Raw genomic sequence first — 16,665 nt, 5'->3', positions numbered from 1 at the left:
TAAATAAATATATATGTTATTGCCTATATTTTCAAGAAAACAACTTTTTTCTTTCTTCCAGTATTTTAAGGGATATGGCATTCTATTCTCATTGAGTCATAAGTAGAAAATCAGATTACAAGTACTTCATAAAGGAAACATGGAAGATAAAAATGCAAAGGGAATCAATGTCAATAGGTATAAATAGAAGATGAATATATAAAAATCGCTTTTAAGTATGAGTCATTAGATGGTACTGAAATTCCAGTGATCTTATGGTACACACATTAAAGAGAATATCAGATAGCCATTAAAAAGAACGAAGTAGAAATGATAAAGAATAATTCTCAAGATAAGTTGTTAATATAAAAATCAAAACATTTGCCACAAATATTTTGTGGACTTTTAAAAGTTTGTCACCATCTCCTTAAAATGTAACCAAATTGCTATCTTATTTGCAATATATTTTAAAATTTCTAACTCTGGCAAGTTTTATATCTTTGTACTTAAAAACAAATATCTATGTGTTTGCACAGAAATAAAAAAGCATTGCTCAGTATAGTCTGCTATGCTAGTATGCTAGCACTGGTAACTTTTAAAAGACTATCAATATATACTGAGAACCTTACACAATGAAATGTTTTTAGAAAGCGAGAAATTGGCACAGAATTTTTCTAGGGAGGAGGATTGAGGGGCTAGTGGTCAGGAATGGAAGGGATTTACTTGATTACTAAACTGATACTAGTATTTTTTTCTTTTTTTTTTTTTAAACACATACCAAAATTATTTCTTCAAAACAATTTAGGAAAATTTAAATTATGATACTATTATGTTTATATTTGTTCATTTATCTATATTTATGAGTTTTTTTTAAAGATAATGTCAAAAGTGAAGAAGTCATGTTACAATAATATTTAAAGAATACCATGGTTATTATAGCACTGGAGCGCTTGTCAGTTCATAAATATTCTCATTGGTCAGTCACTCTGTGGTAGAGCGAGAGTTTGTAAAATAAAGAGAAGATTCTACTTTTTCCACATCTTTACCAATCATCATTATTATCTGTCTTTTTAGTTACAGCCTTTCTCATGGACATAAAATGTATCTCATAGTGGTTTTTATACACATTTCCCTAATGAATATTGATGTCGAGCAGTTTTCATGTGCTTATTGGCAATTTATACATCTTTGGACAAATGTTTATTCAGATCCTTTCATAAAATGGTGCAGCCTTTCAGAAAACAATCTGGCATTTCTTCAAAAAGTTAAACAACGAGTTGCCTTATGATCTAGCGTTTCCACTCCTAAGCTTCCATATATGAAAAACGTTAACTGCAGCATTATTCCTAATAGCCTAAAAGTGGAAGCAACACAAATGTCCATCAACTGATGAACAGATAAATAAAATATGTTATAGCCATGCAACTGAAAGTATTTGACTATAAAAAGGAATGAATTACTGATAGATGCAATGGATATAGATGAACCTTGGAAACATTATGCCACATGAAAGAAGCCAGTCACAAAAGCCTACACATTGTAGGATTTCACTTATATGAAAGGTTCAGATCCTTAGCGACTCAAATCCATAGAGACTGAAAGTGATTGTCTAGGACTGGGAGACTGGAGGGAAGTGGGGAGTGACTGCTAAAGGGTACAAGGTCTCTTTTAGGGGTGATGAAATTGTTCTAAAACTAGGATGATGGTTGTGCAACTCTAAATATACTAAGTGTCATTGAATTGTACACTGTAAGTGGATGGATAGTACGTGAATTATATTTCAATAAAGCTGTTGTTTAAAAAAGAGAAGATAGAGTTAGATGTCTTTAAAAATTAGAGACACTACATATTTTGAAAGCATTTATATTTCTTTTGTTATGAAAGACTGCCGTAGATACTTGGCAAACAAGCAAAAAACCAGGGTCAGGTATGAATCTTAATGTTCCTTCATACATAGATTGATATTTTTATTCTACAAACATTTCTTAGGCCCTTACCATAGAACAATGACTACAAAGCAAAACTAGACATACAAAGCTGGAAGACGAATTTCCCATAGAGTGAGAGAGAAAGAGAGAGAGAGAAACAGAAGATGAGTGCTTAGTTAGTGGCACTAAATTCTATAAATTTATCTCCAGATGTGGGGATAGTGATGGAGGTAGAAGGATTAAACCAGAAAAGATGACACCCAAATTAGCCCTTGATGGTTTTATAGGAAGCTAGCCAAGTAGAAGGTTACAGCATACTTCTGAGAATTGCCTTTCCTTCCCCACACCCTTCTCCAGGGACTTACCCTTGACAGGCATATTGTTATTATTAGATTCTCTCTGCTGGCCACAATTGACTAGACTATAAATAAAACGCTGACCCAAACTGCTCCAGATGTTCTCTTCTAGGAGTTAGAAATTTGGACTTAATCAGTCTAGGTGGGTGTAACTTGAACTAGGGGATGTAAATTCAAGAATTACAGGTCTGCCATCATTTGCAGAGACCTCAAAAACCAGGCTTGGGAAGACGAATGAAAGAAACTGGTACCCAGAGAGATGAAGAGGCAAGAAATGAAAAGCAAGTACTTAATACAGGGTTACTTATGACTTTCTCATTTTGGCTTTTAGGTCTAGTGGCTCCTAAATTTTGTAAGATATTCCAGTATCCCTCTAATAAAATTATTCTTTTGCTTAAGTGGAAAAAGCATAACATAAAAAGAAGGGATAGAAAGGGTGAAAGGGAGGCAGGAATATAGTTCAGTCAGAGGAGTTGGGGCATGGAAAAGAGCACAGAAGTGTGAGACTTGGTCAGTGCTCTATTTATTTGAATATAGTGTTGTGCTTTTTGATATTATATTAATTTGCTACAGTATTGAAGCCCTACATGTAATCATTCATTATCAAACAGTATATTTTTGTTAGAGAAAATCTGATAAAATCTCTTGTTTCCTAATAAATTATTTACCATACTGCAAATTTCCAAACATCAATGAGTATAAGAAATCAATGGGTATAACTTTTTTCTTTTCCAAGATGAAGTCTTGCTCTGTCTCCCAGGCTGGAGTGCAGTGGCACAATCTTGGCTCACTGCAACCTCTGCCTCCCGGGTTCAAGCAATTCTCTTCTCTCAGCCTCCTGAGTAGCTGGGATTACAGGCATGTGCACCCACACTGAGCTAATTTTTGTATGTTTAGTAGAGACTGGGTTTCACCAAGTTGGCCAGGCTGGTCTCGAACTCCTTACCTCATGATCTGCCTGCCTTGGCTTCCCAAAGTGCTGGGATTACAGGCCTGAGCCATTGCACCCGGTCAGTCATTCTTACTTCTAATTCTTCTCTGAAAATCCAAGTTGTTTTTGGAATAATAGTGGATATTGTCCAGTTTTTTCTGGAATATTTACAGCACAGTCTACATATTTATAATTAGAAAGAAGATAATCAACAGAATAATTTTATCCTCTGGGTCAAAATGTAAGTGAAAACTTTTAAAGTTTTACTTTTAGGGATAGGGTCTCTATCTGTTACCCAGGCTGGAGTGCAGTGGAGCCATCATAATTCATTGTAACCTTGAACTCCTGAGTTCAAGCAGTCCTCCTGCCTCAGCCTCCCAGGTAGCTGGGACTACAGGTGTGTGCCAACACACCTGGCTATTTATTTTCTTTTTTTGTAGACATGAGGTCTTGGTGTGTTGTCTAGGCTGATCTCTAACTCTTGGCCCCAAGTGATCCTCCTGCCTTCGTCTCCCAAATTGCTGGGATTATAGCATAAGCCTTTGCACCTAGCCTAAAAGACATTTAAATTCGAGATTTGGGACTTTTCCCCCCAATGTCTAGAGCAAAAAGTAAAATTACTTCATATTCAACTCATATATATGTAAGAAATGTAAAAGGATGCACAAGTGAGAACTGATTAAGAAACAGTCAGATTAAAATACTGACATAGAACAAGGAATTTTTTTTTTTACGTGGGAATATAGAGAAATCATATTTTCAGACCCTCAAATACGTAATTTTAATGAAAAAAAAGTCACTAATAACTTCCTTACAGTTTGTTTGTTATTTTCTGAAGACTTTTAGCCAAGAATGAAAATCTTCCAGTTTGTTTTGTTCATCTGACACTTTTTCTAACACCTCTTTGCCTGGATTCATCCATATGCATTTCATTATCCAACAAACTCTTCCTATTACTGTTTAAAATTTAGTAAAAGACATGATTGTTTCTGTATTACATTGGGATGTAGATCCTCAAAACCTTTGCTATAAAGTAGCCTTAAGTCAGCGTGTACAATGTCATTATAGCTAGTGTCGTTTCCACAGCTAGCGAACTACAGAAAAAAAAAAAAAAAGAAGAAGAAGATGGCATTTAAATTCTTAAGCCAAGTCATCTATGCTTTACATATGCAATTCACACATGATTTTGAGTAACGTGTTAGAAGAGGGACTCAATGTGTCAACCAAGTTATGTTTCCAAATAGGAACACTTCATACATTTGAACTAGGCTGGTGGATGCTGATAGTTTGTTCTTAATTTTCTTGCTTCAAATAGCTGATTTTTTTTAACATTATGGCTCTAATTTATAAAAATGCTAATGTCAGTTTATTCTTCTATAAGTAACTGTATTTAAGAATTACTTATTCAGTATATCAGCTTGATTCTTTGTATCTGACATGTATAAATGTTCTTGGGAGGATGGTCATGGAGCTCTTTACATAAAAATATATCAAACTCAATGTCATTTACATAAACATTATAAATTTCAAGTATCAATGGAAAATACAATACAAAGTAAAGTCACATGCCACATAAACCAATTTCCTTTAATTATTTCCTGACTATATACCCCGTATCTTCTCTTTCCTCACTATACTCTGTCTTTTTAGTTGGACTCTATGTCTTCTTCATCATTTGGTCTCCAGAGTTTGGCACAGTGCCTAGATAGGCACTCATGAGTGTTTATTCACTCCATTCCATTAATAGCAACTTATTAAGTCCCATCTATTGTCAGATCCTGCTTAAGATAATGGATTATAGCAGTGCACCAAAAAGTCACAGACTCCTACCTCCATGAGGCTCACATTCTAGAACGGTGCAAACTATAACAAAAAAGTAAAAATAGATGATATAGTACGCTAGATGTTAGTAAATGCGGTGGGGAAAATATAGATCTCTGAAAGAGAATAGTAAATGATAGAGTAGAAGGAGTTACAAATTGTAAAAGGGTTAGTTATGTTAGTTCTCCCTGAGATTATACTGGGCAAAGACCTGGAGAAGAGAGATGGTCAGCCATGTGGATATATGGGGGACAAGCATTCCACGCAGGGAGCAAGTGCAAAGACGCTGAAGCAGAAGGTTGCTTAATGTTCAACAAAAGCAAGGACGCCAGCATGGCTGCAATGCAGTGAGCAAAGTGGGAAACAATAGGACATGAAGTTAGGAAGTTAACAGGGAGTCAGATCCTGTGTGTAATATCTAGGCCATCCTAAACACTTTAGCTTTTAAAATAACTAAATTGAGAAAACATTGAAGGGTTAAAGAAAAGGCATGATATAATCTGATTTGTGTATTTTACACGATTACTCTGGTTCCTGCATTGAGACTCAAAGGAAAAAGCACTGAAGGAGAGAGACCAGGGCTATGTAAAGGGAACAGAGACACCTGAACCACAAGAAACCAAAGAAACAAATATAAAATAGAATCGAGGGATAGAGGAGAGCTGCCTGCGAAAACCTAGCAGAGTGCAAATCATCTACTGAGCTCTCAGTATATCATAGAGGAAGGGGTCACACACAGTGGTGCTTGCTTGTTTGGCCTCCCACAGATATGTGGATGTTAAAGGGAGTAATCACTTTCTTAGATAATAGTGGATAGTCTTCTTTGTCACTCCTGTAGTGTAGCCTTTTAAAGGCTAGTTGTAATGAAAAATCTGAAGGCACATCAATAAACATTTTGTACTTTGTTACACTGAAGGCCGTTGTTCTATCTTGTTCATTCGTTGGATGTTTTACTCACACGTGACTTGATAGCAGCATGTTTCAGTCATTTGGAAAATATTTACTCACTGAGTTCTGCAAAGATACAATATTTTAAAAAATCACTTTCATTTATATCACCCTTAATTTCTTCAGGAAAAGAAAAAAAAAAAAAAGCCTTTAACTATTAGGGAGCCCTCTGTGGCAGACAAAAGTTGTCCACAATTCTAATTTTCATTTGAAAGCAAGAAATTTATCACTGGTAATAAGTCACGTCAGTTGCTTTTCTTGAAATGAAAGACTCACTTTCTTCATTTGTGAGAAAATGCCTGCCAAATACCCAGTTATGAATAACAATAATTTGTCAGTTGTTCTTTCAAATAAAAATAGTGTTCCATGAAATGGCACATGTGTTTTTTCCAGAGACAACTCTTGAATTTTAGTATCCAGCAAAAATACTTTGTGTCTCAAAGAATAGTAAAAAGACATATATCCAAGGGTTGAGATTTAGTATTAATAGTTTTACGGCTTCTAATAGGATGTTCTTAAGTGAAACTGGCTTTTAAAATTTAAGTGAATATGCTTTTTGGAGATTTCAACCACAGTTTGGTGCCAGTGCCTTAACTGCGTTAAGACACAAACAATTTTACCCTCAAATGCTTTTTTGCCTTTGAAGCTAATGTCAACATAGTAAAGCAAGCAAACAACATGTAAATATTAGCATGAAAATAGTTGTGATCTCAAGATCCCCTGCAAAGGTCATGGGAACTCTCAAGTGACTGTGGATTCAATTTTGAGAATCACAGGTCCAGGGGACTGGGAGAAGTAATGGACAGAGGAAATATAACATGATCATTCAGGTCCTTGATCATGAACATAAAATGAAAACTGGCAGGATGGTTGTGTGTTTTTCTCTAGATTTGTTCAACCATATGGATATTGTCTAGGATTAGACAAAGGATTGAACTAAACCAATTAAACGAGGATTATAGTTTGATTCAGCAAATCTACAGAAAAGAGAAGGTCGAGAGAGTTGAGTGTACATGCCAAAGAGTGGTAAGGATTGACTCTAAAATTTAAGCTGGATAAGGAGGAAGTAAAGACTTGATGGAGTAAGTGACAATAAAAGGATGGTAGAATTAATGAACTGTACGTCAAAGGATTGCTTTATTTGATTCCATCTAATTCAGAGCTAGAAAGTTGGGAGGTGACAGCTGGCAAATGAAATATTTGAAAATGAGATTAAAGAGGTTTGCAATCATAGAGAAGATCTAAGGTATAATCAAAGGACTGAGCAGCTTTGGTAGGGTCAAGAGTAGAGTTGTTGGAAGAGAGGAGATCAGGAACTGAAACACCATCTACCCACCAATATGTCAGAGCAAATAAGAGCATAGACTTTTGAGTCTTAATGCCTTGACTCACATCAAGTAGTCTTCTTAGCTGAATGGCTGTGGACAATCTGTTTGATTGTTCTGTGCCTCAGTTCTCCATCTATAAAATGGGAATTCTAGTATCAAATGATGATTATAATATCTAATTAAGGGGCTTGTTATGGGAGGTAAATGAGTTAATATATGTAGGGTACTTAAAACAGCACCTGGCATAAATTGATACACATTTTATCTGTGGTAATTGTCACTAAAGCTATTGAAATCACCCAGAATTTGGGTAGAAGTAATAATGTTGGGGAGAGCTTCAATAAAGCATGAGCTAAAATCTTCATAAATGAAAGGCCTATTTCCTAGGGGCTGCAAAAAGGATGGGAAATAGATCCTTCAAAGTGATGACGTGAGATTCAAAGCTGGGCATGGTAGGAAGAAGGAAGGTAACTTGGTCTGGAAGTGACAATGAAGACTAGTATGAATCAGTAAGAGCTCAGCAACATGAGAAGTACTTGTGAGCACTGAGCACTTAAATATCAGTGATTAACAATCAAAAAGTGCCATTAGTACATTGAGGAAGATTTGGAGGGTTAAGCCTGGTCCTCTTGTCCTCAAGGGACACCATCAAGGGAGGGCCAGGTTTAATCCTCCAACTCTCCCTCACTGTACTAATAGCACTTTTTAATGTTACTTACTATACACAAAACTTTAAAGCTAAACTTTACTCCTTCCTCCGTTTTCCACCTGATGTATGCATGCCACCATGTTCTCTTGAGTTTATCTTTGCACAATCTTTCATTTCTTTTAATTCTCTCCCATTGTTTTAATTCTCACTGCCACCAGCCAGGCCTGAGCCTTCACTACTGCATACCTGGCCGTGTGTTATCATCAAGGCTGTTGGCTTTAACTCTAGCCTATCACATGTCTATCCTGTGCATTTTGTTCTAATGCAGATCTCTATCTGATTTACTTTTTTCTCATACTTAAAAGGATAATAAAAATTAATGCTTTGTTATCATTTGCAGAAGAAAGCTAACTTATTTGGCCTGGTATTCAAATTCTTTCTTCTAGCCATTAGCCTTAATACCTTCCAAGCTTTTCTTTCCATTCTACATTATAGAGCATTCTCAGTTCTAAACATCTCTTTCCTCACCTTCCGACACACAAAAAAAAGTGTGATCTTTGTTCTCTCCCTTTTCACCCTCCCATTGCCATCTGAGGGTTTTATCTTTGCCAGCTGTGTTTTCAATCTTTTGGGATTCAAATTTTGGAGAATTAAAACAGAAAAGAAGTGGGGGGTCTTAACAGGGGTGAGCCAGGCGTTTGCTTTTGAAGGGTGAGCAAGTTTTTGTAAGAAAGCATTCAAAGCCTCAGCATGAGAGAAAATCCACCACTTTGAATCCAACAGGACACTCCTTTCTTTGGAGGACTGTTTCTCTGCCTTACTAAAGCCATATGACAATTGGTTAGGAATGAAATTAATATGTTTAGATGATAACCATGTAATTAACATCTCTATGGTAAGACTGAAAGGAGTAGTAAAGCAGTATCCCGCCCCCATCCCCCAGCCCATACCCTGCCACGGAGGGAGAGCTGCATGGGTTGGTTAATAAGAATAGGTGAACCAGATTTGTTCAAGAATGAGTTTGTGTCAGCCTTGGTCCTCCATAAAACCCCCATGAACTTTCTGAACTGTTGAAGCTAATAAGCGTTAAGGAAGGGAGAATGACTATCACGATGCTGCTCCATAATCAAGTGCTGAATGCTGGAGCTAAGGCCTGCCACGCTGGTAGTTTTGGTAGTTGAAAGTAATAACATATGCTTATCCTTTTCAATTATAGTCCAGTCGTCAAGGTGCTGGTGACCGGAATTACATTTTTCCATTAGTGGTCAGGGGAATCTTTCTCCCTCCCACTACTACCACATCAAACAAGGCAAGAGCTTAGTAGGAGGCTGTGCCCATTCATCAGGTTCCAGTGTGGCAGACAGGTCAGCAAGTGGGTATCTCAGGAATTATGCAGTCACCTGATGGCATTTTAGAAACAATAGTTAGTGTGGGCCAAACCTAACATTTATTGCTAGACAACTGAAAGATTTGAGTGAGATTAGCATTTCTTTATTTGTGACACTGTGGAATATCTAATGGCAGTCTGCCTTCATGAGGGGAAGAACTCAGATTATACACTGTATTTCTTATCCTGCTAAGGACACAGACATTGAAGAAAAACTCTAACATTGATGCATTTATCCCACAGGAAGCCCCACATTCCTTTGCTCTTAGATTTCTAAGAAGAAAACTTTGGAGACCAAGTGAATAGCTTCAAAGGCATACCAGTAAATATGGAAGAAAGGAATGAGATAGACCAAATTAGAAAGAGTCACTAGATGGCACAATTAAAGATTGAGTCCTCTCATGATGATTCACGAAATGGGGGAATATGTGACCAGGACAATATTTATTTGTGTGTATATAGTCTCCATATTCTACATACTTCTGCACAAATCAGATTGTAATATTTGTTTATGATGATTCTACCATGCCTTCTCTCTCTCCCCTAAAACTTGGCAAACCATTTCCAGGATGTTTTGCAATTCAGAATTTGAAGAGTAGTAGGCATAGACCAAAGGTCAGAGCAAGTGGGAAAGAATTTAGCATAAAATTGAGGCGGAGAAAGGTGAAGAAGCCTTGCTATATGTAAAAAGCTGATCTTTCCTTTAATCTTTCTCAAGAAGATTGAATTTGATATTGGAGTTTTTTTTTTTTTTTTTTTTTTTTTTTATTCCCTCCAATTTCTGTATATTTTGAGGCACAGTCTCACTCTCTTGCCCAGGCTGGAGTGCAATGGTGCAATCTCAGCTCACTGAAGCCTCTACCCCCCTGGGTTCAAGTGATTCTCCCACCTCAGACTCCCAAGTAGCTGGGATTACAGGCACCCGTTATCATACTCAGCTAATTTTTGTATTTTTGTAGAGATGGGGTTTCACCATGTTGGTCAGGCTGATCTTGAACTCCTGACCTCAGGTGATCCACCCGCCTCGGCCTCCCAAAGCGCTAGGATTACAGGTGTGAGCCACCACACCCAGCCTCTGGATTCTTTTTACATGCTAGTTCACAGATAGACTAGATTGTGTAAGCCCTTCTTTCATTGCAGCTTTTCATTTACAGTCTTACATGTGGCTCACACTGTAAACAAAACATAACAAAACTCCTTTGCCATAGTCCGAATGCATTATAACCAAGCACACTATAACCATGCTTCCCAAACTGTGAACTGTAAACCAAAAATTAAATTCTATGCTTCCCCACCCCCCGAACAACTGAATGAAACTTTTCTCACAGGCAAGGGCATTTCAAAGTTGACCTGAAACATGAGTTCAGACCATCATGGGAATGCATGGTTGGACATACCCCATGATACCCTCCTTCCTTTGGAATTCAGGCAAAATTGACCAACATTAACATTAAAATGAGACCTTAGGATAATCTTTTCTTTCCCACTACCTGGAGGTTTCATCTGCACAATAAAACTCTTGGTCTCCACAACCCCTTACCTTAACCCAGACATTTCCTTCTATTGATTCCAGGTCTTTAGATAAAGTCTTTCAACCAATTGCCAACCAGAAAATCTTTGAGTCCACCTATAACCTAGAAGCCCCCAGTTTAAGTTGTCCCACCTTTCTGGACCATACCAACATAGTCTAACATGTACTGATTGATGTCTTATGTCTCCCTAAAAAGTATAAAACCAAGCTGTAGTGTGACCACCTTGAGCACATGGTTTTAGGACTTCCTGAGGATGTATCATGGGCATGTCCTTAACCTTTGCAAAATAAACTTCTAAATTAATTGAGTCCTGTCTTAGATACTTTTTGGTTTACAGAAGCAAGGGGCTGTGGGGCACTTGAGTAAAGATCTCAGTGGCACTACAACATCTTTAAATATTCCAAGAAAGTATGCTGATATTTGTTGCATACCATGTGAACTATAATTTGTTTGGACTTAAACTACTTAATAAATTAATCTCTCAAGTATTTCCTTTGGCATAAGACTGATGTAAAAAGTCACTGACACACCAATTGGGTCATGAACCAGAAAGTTCTAGAAACACTATAGCTTTCCAAATTCTATACCTTCTCTCCTTGCTTTCATTTCACCTACAATAATTTATTCCACCATCTTTATTTGAAAAAATTACATTCTACTAATTTCCCTATTCAATTTCAAATGCTACCTTTTCCAAGAGGGCTTCCTATTAACCAGAAGATATTTCTGCCACCAGAACATTTTTGATTTATTACAACTCTTGTAACATTCTATACTATAGTCTTCTCTCCTAATACACTGTGAAGCCCCCAAGAGCACAAACCGTGTCTCAATTGTAGATTGAGATTCTTTCTCACAAATGAGGACAGTGAAACAGAGAAAAAATAGTTGATTAATTAGAAGGCAGCACAATAACTTAGTAACAGAATTAGAACCAAATCTTATATCTCCTGACTCTTGGTAGCATATATTGCTACAGAGAATTTCAAATAATAGATGCCTAAAAATATTTGATGAATATATTATCAAGCAAATAATAGAATTAAACTGATTTTTCAAATAATAAATTTTCAAGATATAATCTAAGAAAAAATTAGATCTAATGTACCATTTATATTACTTTGAGATTAACATTAAGATAATTAAATAATTTTATTCACATTTATTGCTGAGTGAAAATCTGGGGTTTAAAATTTCTCATACATTTCTAACTTAATAGGGTCAGATGCACAACTATAAATATTCAGTTTATTACATTCATTTGAAAAATATATATTTATGGAACATGTAATGATGTAAAGTTTTGCAGCCACATGTAAATCAGCAATTTTACACTGTAGTTAAATGTTAATGCCAGCTATGTGATTTTTTTTTTGCCATATGTAATTTTAGCTTATAGTAAACAAGTTTAGAAATTTTTGTAAAATAATAAAGCTATTTCTTTTTATTATCTACTATTATTTTTTCCTAATAATCACGTTTGTCTTTGCTTCCCTTGGAAAATAATATTTTGAATGTTGTTTGATGAATCATAATTTAAAGCAACACTATTTTTATTAGACTTGTATAAAGTTTAACACTAATTTTCAATACAACATGTTATGAGTCAAATGACATATTTATTTATTTTTTTATTTCAATACTATATCTACCCTATACACAGTGGACAACTTTTCTTAAGCAACTCATTGTTTTTTCTTTTTTTAGATCAAAATGGGCCCTGAAATTACCAAATCCCATCATAAGCTCTGAGAGTGTTTATATATAAACTGAATGTACATCTGAACTCTCTCTATCACACATACATGCAATGTAGTAAATTCCTAGAATTTCATGTTGCCTCCACATCCATTTTGAATATAAGTTTAACTTTCTCATACCAGAAGCCTGGCTTGACAGTTTCCAGTTCTACACCTCTTTCCAGTTCCTCAATGTAGTGACCCAGATATCTGCCTTATACAACTGTCTCCTAGTAACCACCTCCCTACGGCACTAGATACAACCTACTTGACTTGCCCCACCGACCCCCATACCCTGCATGAAGTTTGCAGATATGCTGCAGTGACCCCCTCTCAGTCACAGCATGACTGTGTGGAATTCATGCCTGCTTGCTCCAAACCCAAGGGAAACCTGCTTGGGTAATATCCTGGGCCCCAACAAAGGCTTCAGCCCATTATCCCTTTTTTTCTTTCTTTCTGTCTACCCTGCTGGTTGAGTATGCTGTCTCCCACAGCTCCCCTCTTCCCCTTGGTCCTGTGATGCCACTGTCTTCATTCTGAGATCTGTAAATAATCAACTGATTCAGTTATTTTAAGTGTTTTGTTGTGTTGCCTCCTCTGTGCCTCACCTGACCAACACACTTAAACGTAACATCTTTCCCAGTCACGGCTCTCCAAGAGAGTGGCAATCTTAGTAGGAATAAATGAGACACAGGTAAGACACAAGCCATAAGAGCATCTGCCACTACAAAGAAGTTTCCTGTGAACAGGACACCTGGTTACAAGTTGGGTATATAGCTATCAGGCTGTCCACCAGGATCAAGAAGTATCCCATGAAAGACATACTGTAAACAACCATGACGAGATTCCCTGGAGCCCCATCTGGGCATGGCTAGATTTTATAGCCACTTTCCTAAGAGAGACCTCAAAGCCAACTTAGAAAAACCAAAACAACATATACATATATATTACAGTATATGCAGATATCTCTAGTCATGGAGCTATACGTTTTATCAAACCATTGTTTAACACTTTTAATAAGTTATTTCTTATGTTTCCACAATGCTATAGTGAACACTGCTCATTCCACAGCAGTGTTCACTATAAAAAACTGTTCACTCAAAAAAGTTTGAGTTTTCAGATTGCTTCAAAATGATTTACTGCCTATTTAAAATTATTGTATCAACTGTTCATAGTAAAATATAATATAGATCCTTTTAAAACACTATTTAGATTTGCTTTGTTCTTGATTTCATATATGTTAAAGCTATTGCATGTTTCTGCTTTTTTTCCCCCCTACCCAATGACTTTTCAGATATTAAGGAGTCACATTAAAGGATCACGTTTTTATAGAAGAGCCAATCACATGTGTTAGGTATTCAAAGTAAGACTGGATTCTCTCCTACACCAAATAAATGTCATAAAAGTTTCAGTAAGAATTTGTTAATATTATATCAAATTGTAAACAGATCAACTGGTGACCTGATTTTATTTTAAGCTTTGCATTTCATTGCATTTCACAATTTACCTGCCGGTTAACACTAGCACAGAAAGGTGTAGGAATTCAAATAACAAATGCCACACATATCTCAGCCTTTTGATTTCTGTTTGGATGACATAGGTGTTTTAGACTTTCAGGCAACCAAATTATTTACTTTAATGACGAGGGATTGAAACTATTTTTGCAATGTAGCAAAGATTTCACTCTTTGAGCCACAGTTGTGCTTAACACAAAATACACTAGCCATCATTTCTCTTACTCCTAAACGGTTCTTCAAAATGTTTATTTTAGGTAGAGAAATCTTCTTAAATATTTCTGAAATGAATCATTTAAACAAAGAGTATAAACAATATAGTTTGGAATGGATATTACAGACACACAATTGTCATTACAATGGGCAAACAAGCACAAAGTAAAGGCAGACCAAAAAAATGTTTTTAACCCAACACCAAAGCTAAGAAGCAAACTATCAGGAGATAAAAGCAATTAAGATAAAAGATCAAAATGGCTTATTCGAGTAGATTTCTAAAAGCCTTTCTCTATTATACTCACTTCATAACCTTGAGCAGGACTAAATAGATTTAATCCCTTGTGTGAATCTTATTTATCTGAGAATGCTTTATGATTGAAAATCTCAGTATCTTTTAAGATCAGCTACATACTTTTAGAATATTTGCCTTTGATAACAGTAAAACAACCTCTTTGATTGTCTAGCTTTCATTAAGTAGGTCTAGTCTACTCTAGTGATTATTTTAAAGCTTTCACAGGTTTATTTTTAAAAAGCACTCCCTTCGTTTTAGCTGATTTGAACTAAACTCTGCCATTCTGCAGATGAGTTGCTAAATAACCTTGGGGAAGTCACGCAACACTTCTGTGGCTCCATTTCTTTCAGCTATTTAAAGAGGGAGAAATAACCCATACAACTTGGAGAGGATACACAGGCTCTATAAAATATTAAGATTTACATGATGGAAGACATTTAATACATATGCACCTTTTATAAAACAAAGGTATAATCTTACTTAGTATCTCCTCAAATTTCTCACCAATTTAAGAAAAAAATATCTTACTGATCCGTATGCTTAACAAGAGCTAGCTTTCAACTCACAGTGCAAAGGACTCATCTGCTAAATAGTGACAAAAAATAAAAAATAAAACCAAATAAATGAATAAATAAGATTGGGATAAGTATTACGCTAGTAGAGAAACCATAGAACTCAGTTGGGGGAAAATTAGCAAACTAGAGCAACTCACCCATTCCAGAAAAATGATAAGAAACAGAACTCATCCCACACCTCCTAACGTTTTTAGGATAGAAATGTATGAGACTAAGCAAACATTACCGGACATAAGAAGTACAAGGTTATAACTATTTTCACTCAAATAGTATAAGTGGTGAGTTTCAGGTGATCCTTGTATTGGGATGAATTTGTGATGTTCTGTAAACATACTGCAAATAAAACATGATGAGTTAAGACAAATAACGGGATTATGGATGAAGAGCCTCAAATCTGATTTCAATCATCCACTTACTAGGTTTTTTTTTTTTTTTTTTTTTTTTTTTTTTTTTTTTTTTCAGATAAACTGGTCTTTTATTAGCAGTCCTACTGTTTGGCATAACAGGTTTTCAGAGTTGCATGGAGGTGACAGAGTCAGGCACAGGCACAGGGCAGCATCTCTCACTTCTTCCACTCCACTTCCACTTCCACTCTTTTCGTAGTCCCACTTGGAGGCTAAACGCTGGATGGGGTTCACCTTCATGTCCACCATCCTCTTGGTCTCCATGGCCACCCACTCTTTGTCAAAGGTTTCCGGGAGGGGGCCGTACACATAGCTCTTCTGCCACATGATAATGAGCGCGGTGAAGCAGATGAAGAGTATGGCACTGCCCACAACCGTCTTTCACTCATTTGAGCCCCTGTTCATCTCAGCAAAGCTCTCCCCGAACTTAATGTGGTACAACTCGACTTTCTCATCCGTGGGGAGGCTGCTCCAGGACTCCTTCTCCTTCTTCTCCTTCAGGGCCTTCTGGCTGGCAGACAGGTGCTTGACATGGGCCACATCCGGCAAGGGATAGTCACGCCAATCCACGTAAGTTGGGAGCGAAAAGTCTTCGCTCTTCACAACACTTTCATGTGCTTGTACACACACAGAGGTGGAAATTGCTCACTTGCCAACTAGGCTTAATACCCTGGTAGCCAACATTCTGCCTCCACTGCCCGCCGCGACCGCCCTCTACGCCTGGTGTCCCGCAACCACACTTACTGGGTTTTTAATCTTGGGCAGGTTTTTAAATAATTCTATTGTAGAGGACTAGGTGCTCGCAAATGAGACGTTCCCGATAAGTCCTGCTCTAGCAAACGAAGCAGGGCGTTCCCGATAGGAGCCAGCTGCAAACAGCAGACCCTGGGGGCTTATTTATGTGTAAACATCTTGAAAATCCAGAAAGTCAGGGAAAGGTCAGAAAAACAACAATGTGTCTTGTGACTTGGTAACATTCCATTAACGACTGTATAAAATAAAGCGGAGCGTGTCGTTGGGGCGGTCGCCTTGTTTGTCTTGTCTTGTGTTGTCTTGTGTGTTCATT

At 36.8% G+C, this 16,665-nt stretch overlaps 1 pseudogene; it reads right to left on the bottom strand.

Moving 5' to 3' along the window:
- Positions 1-15,835: 15,835 nt before the first annotated feature.
- LOC108515454 (cytochrome c oxidase subunit 4 isoform 1, mitochondrial-like) lies at positions 15,836-16,283 on the bottom strand (annotated as a pseudogene).
- Positions 16,284-16,665: the final 382 nt, after the last annotated feature.

Source organism: Rhinopithecus bieti, unplaced genomic scaffold, assembly GCF_001698545.2.
Source record: "Rhinopithecus bieti isolate Rb0 unplaced genomic scaffold, ASM169854v2 scaffold_34544, whole genome shotgun sequence".
NCBI lineage: Eukaryota > Metazoa > Chordata > Mammalia > Primates > Cercopithecidae > Rhinopithecus > Rhinopithecus bieti.
Note: the sequence above shows the minus strand (reverse complement) of the source record. Positions and strands in the feature narration are given on the sequence as shown.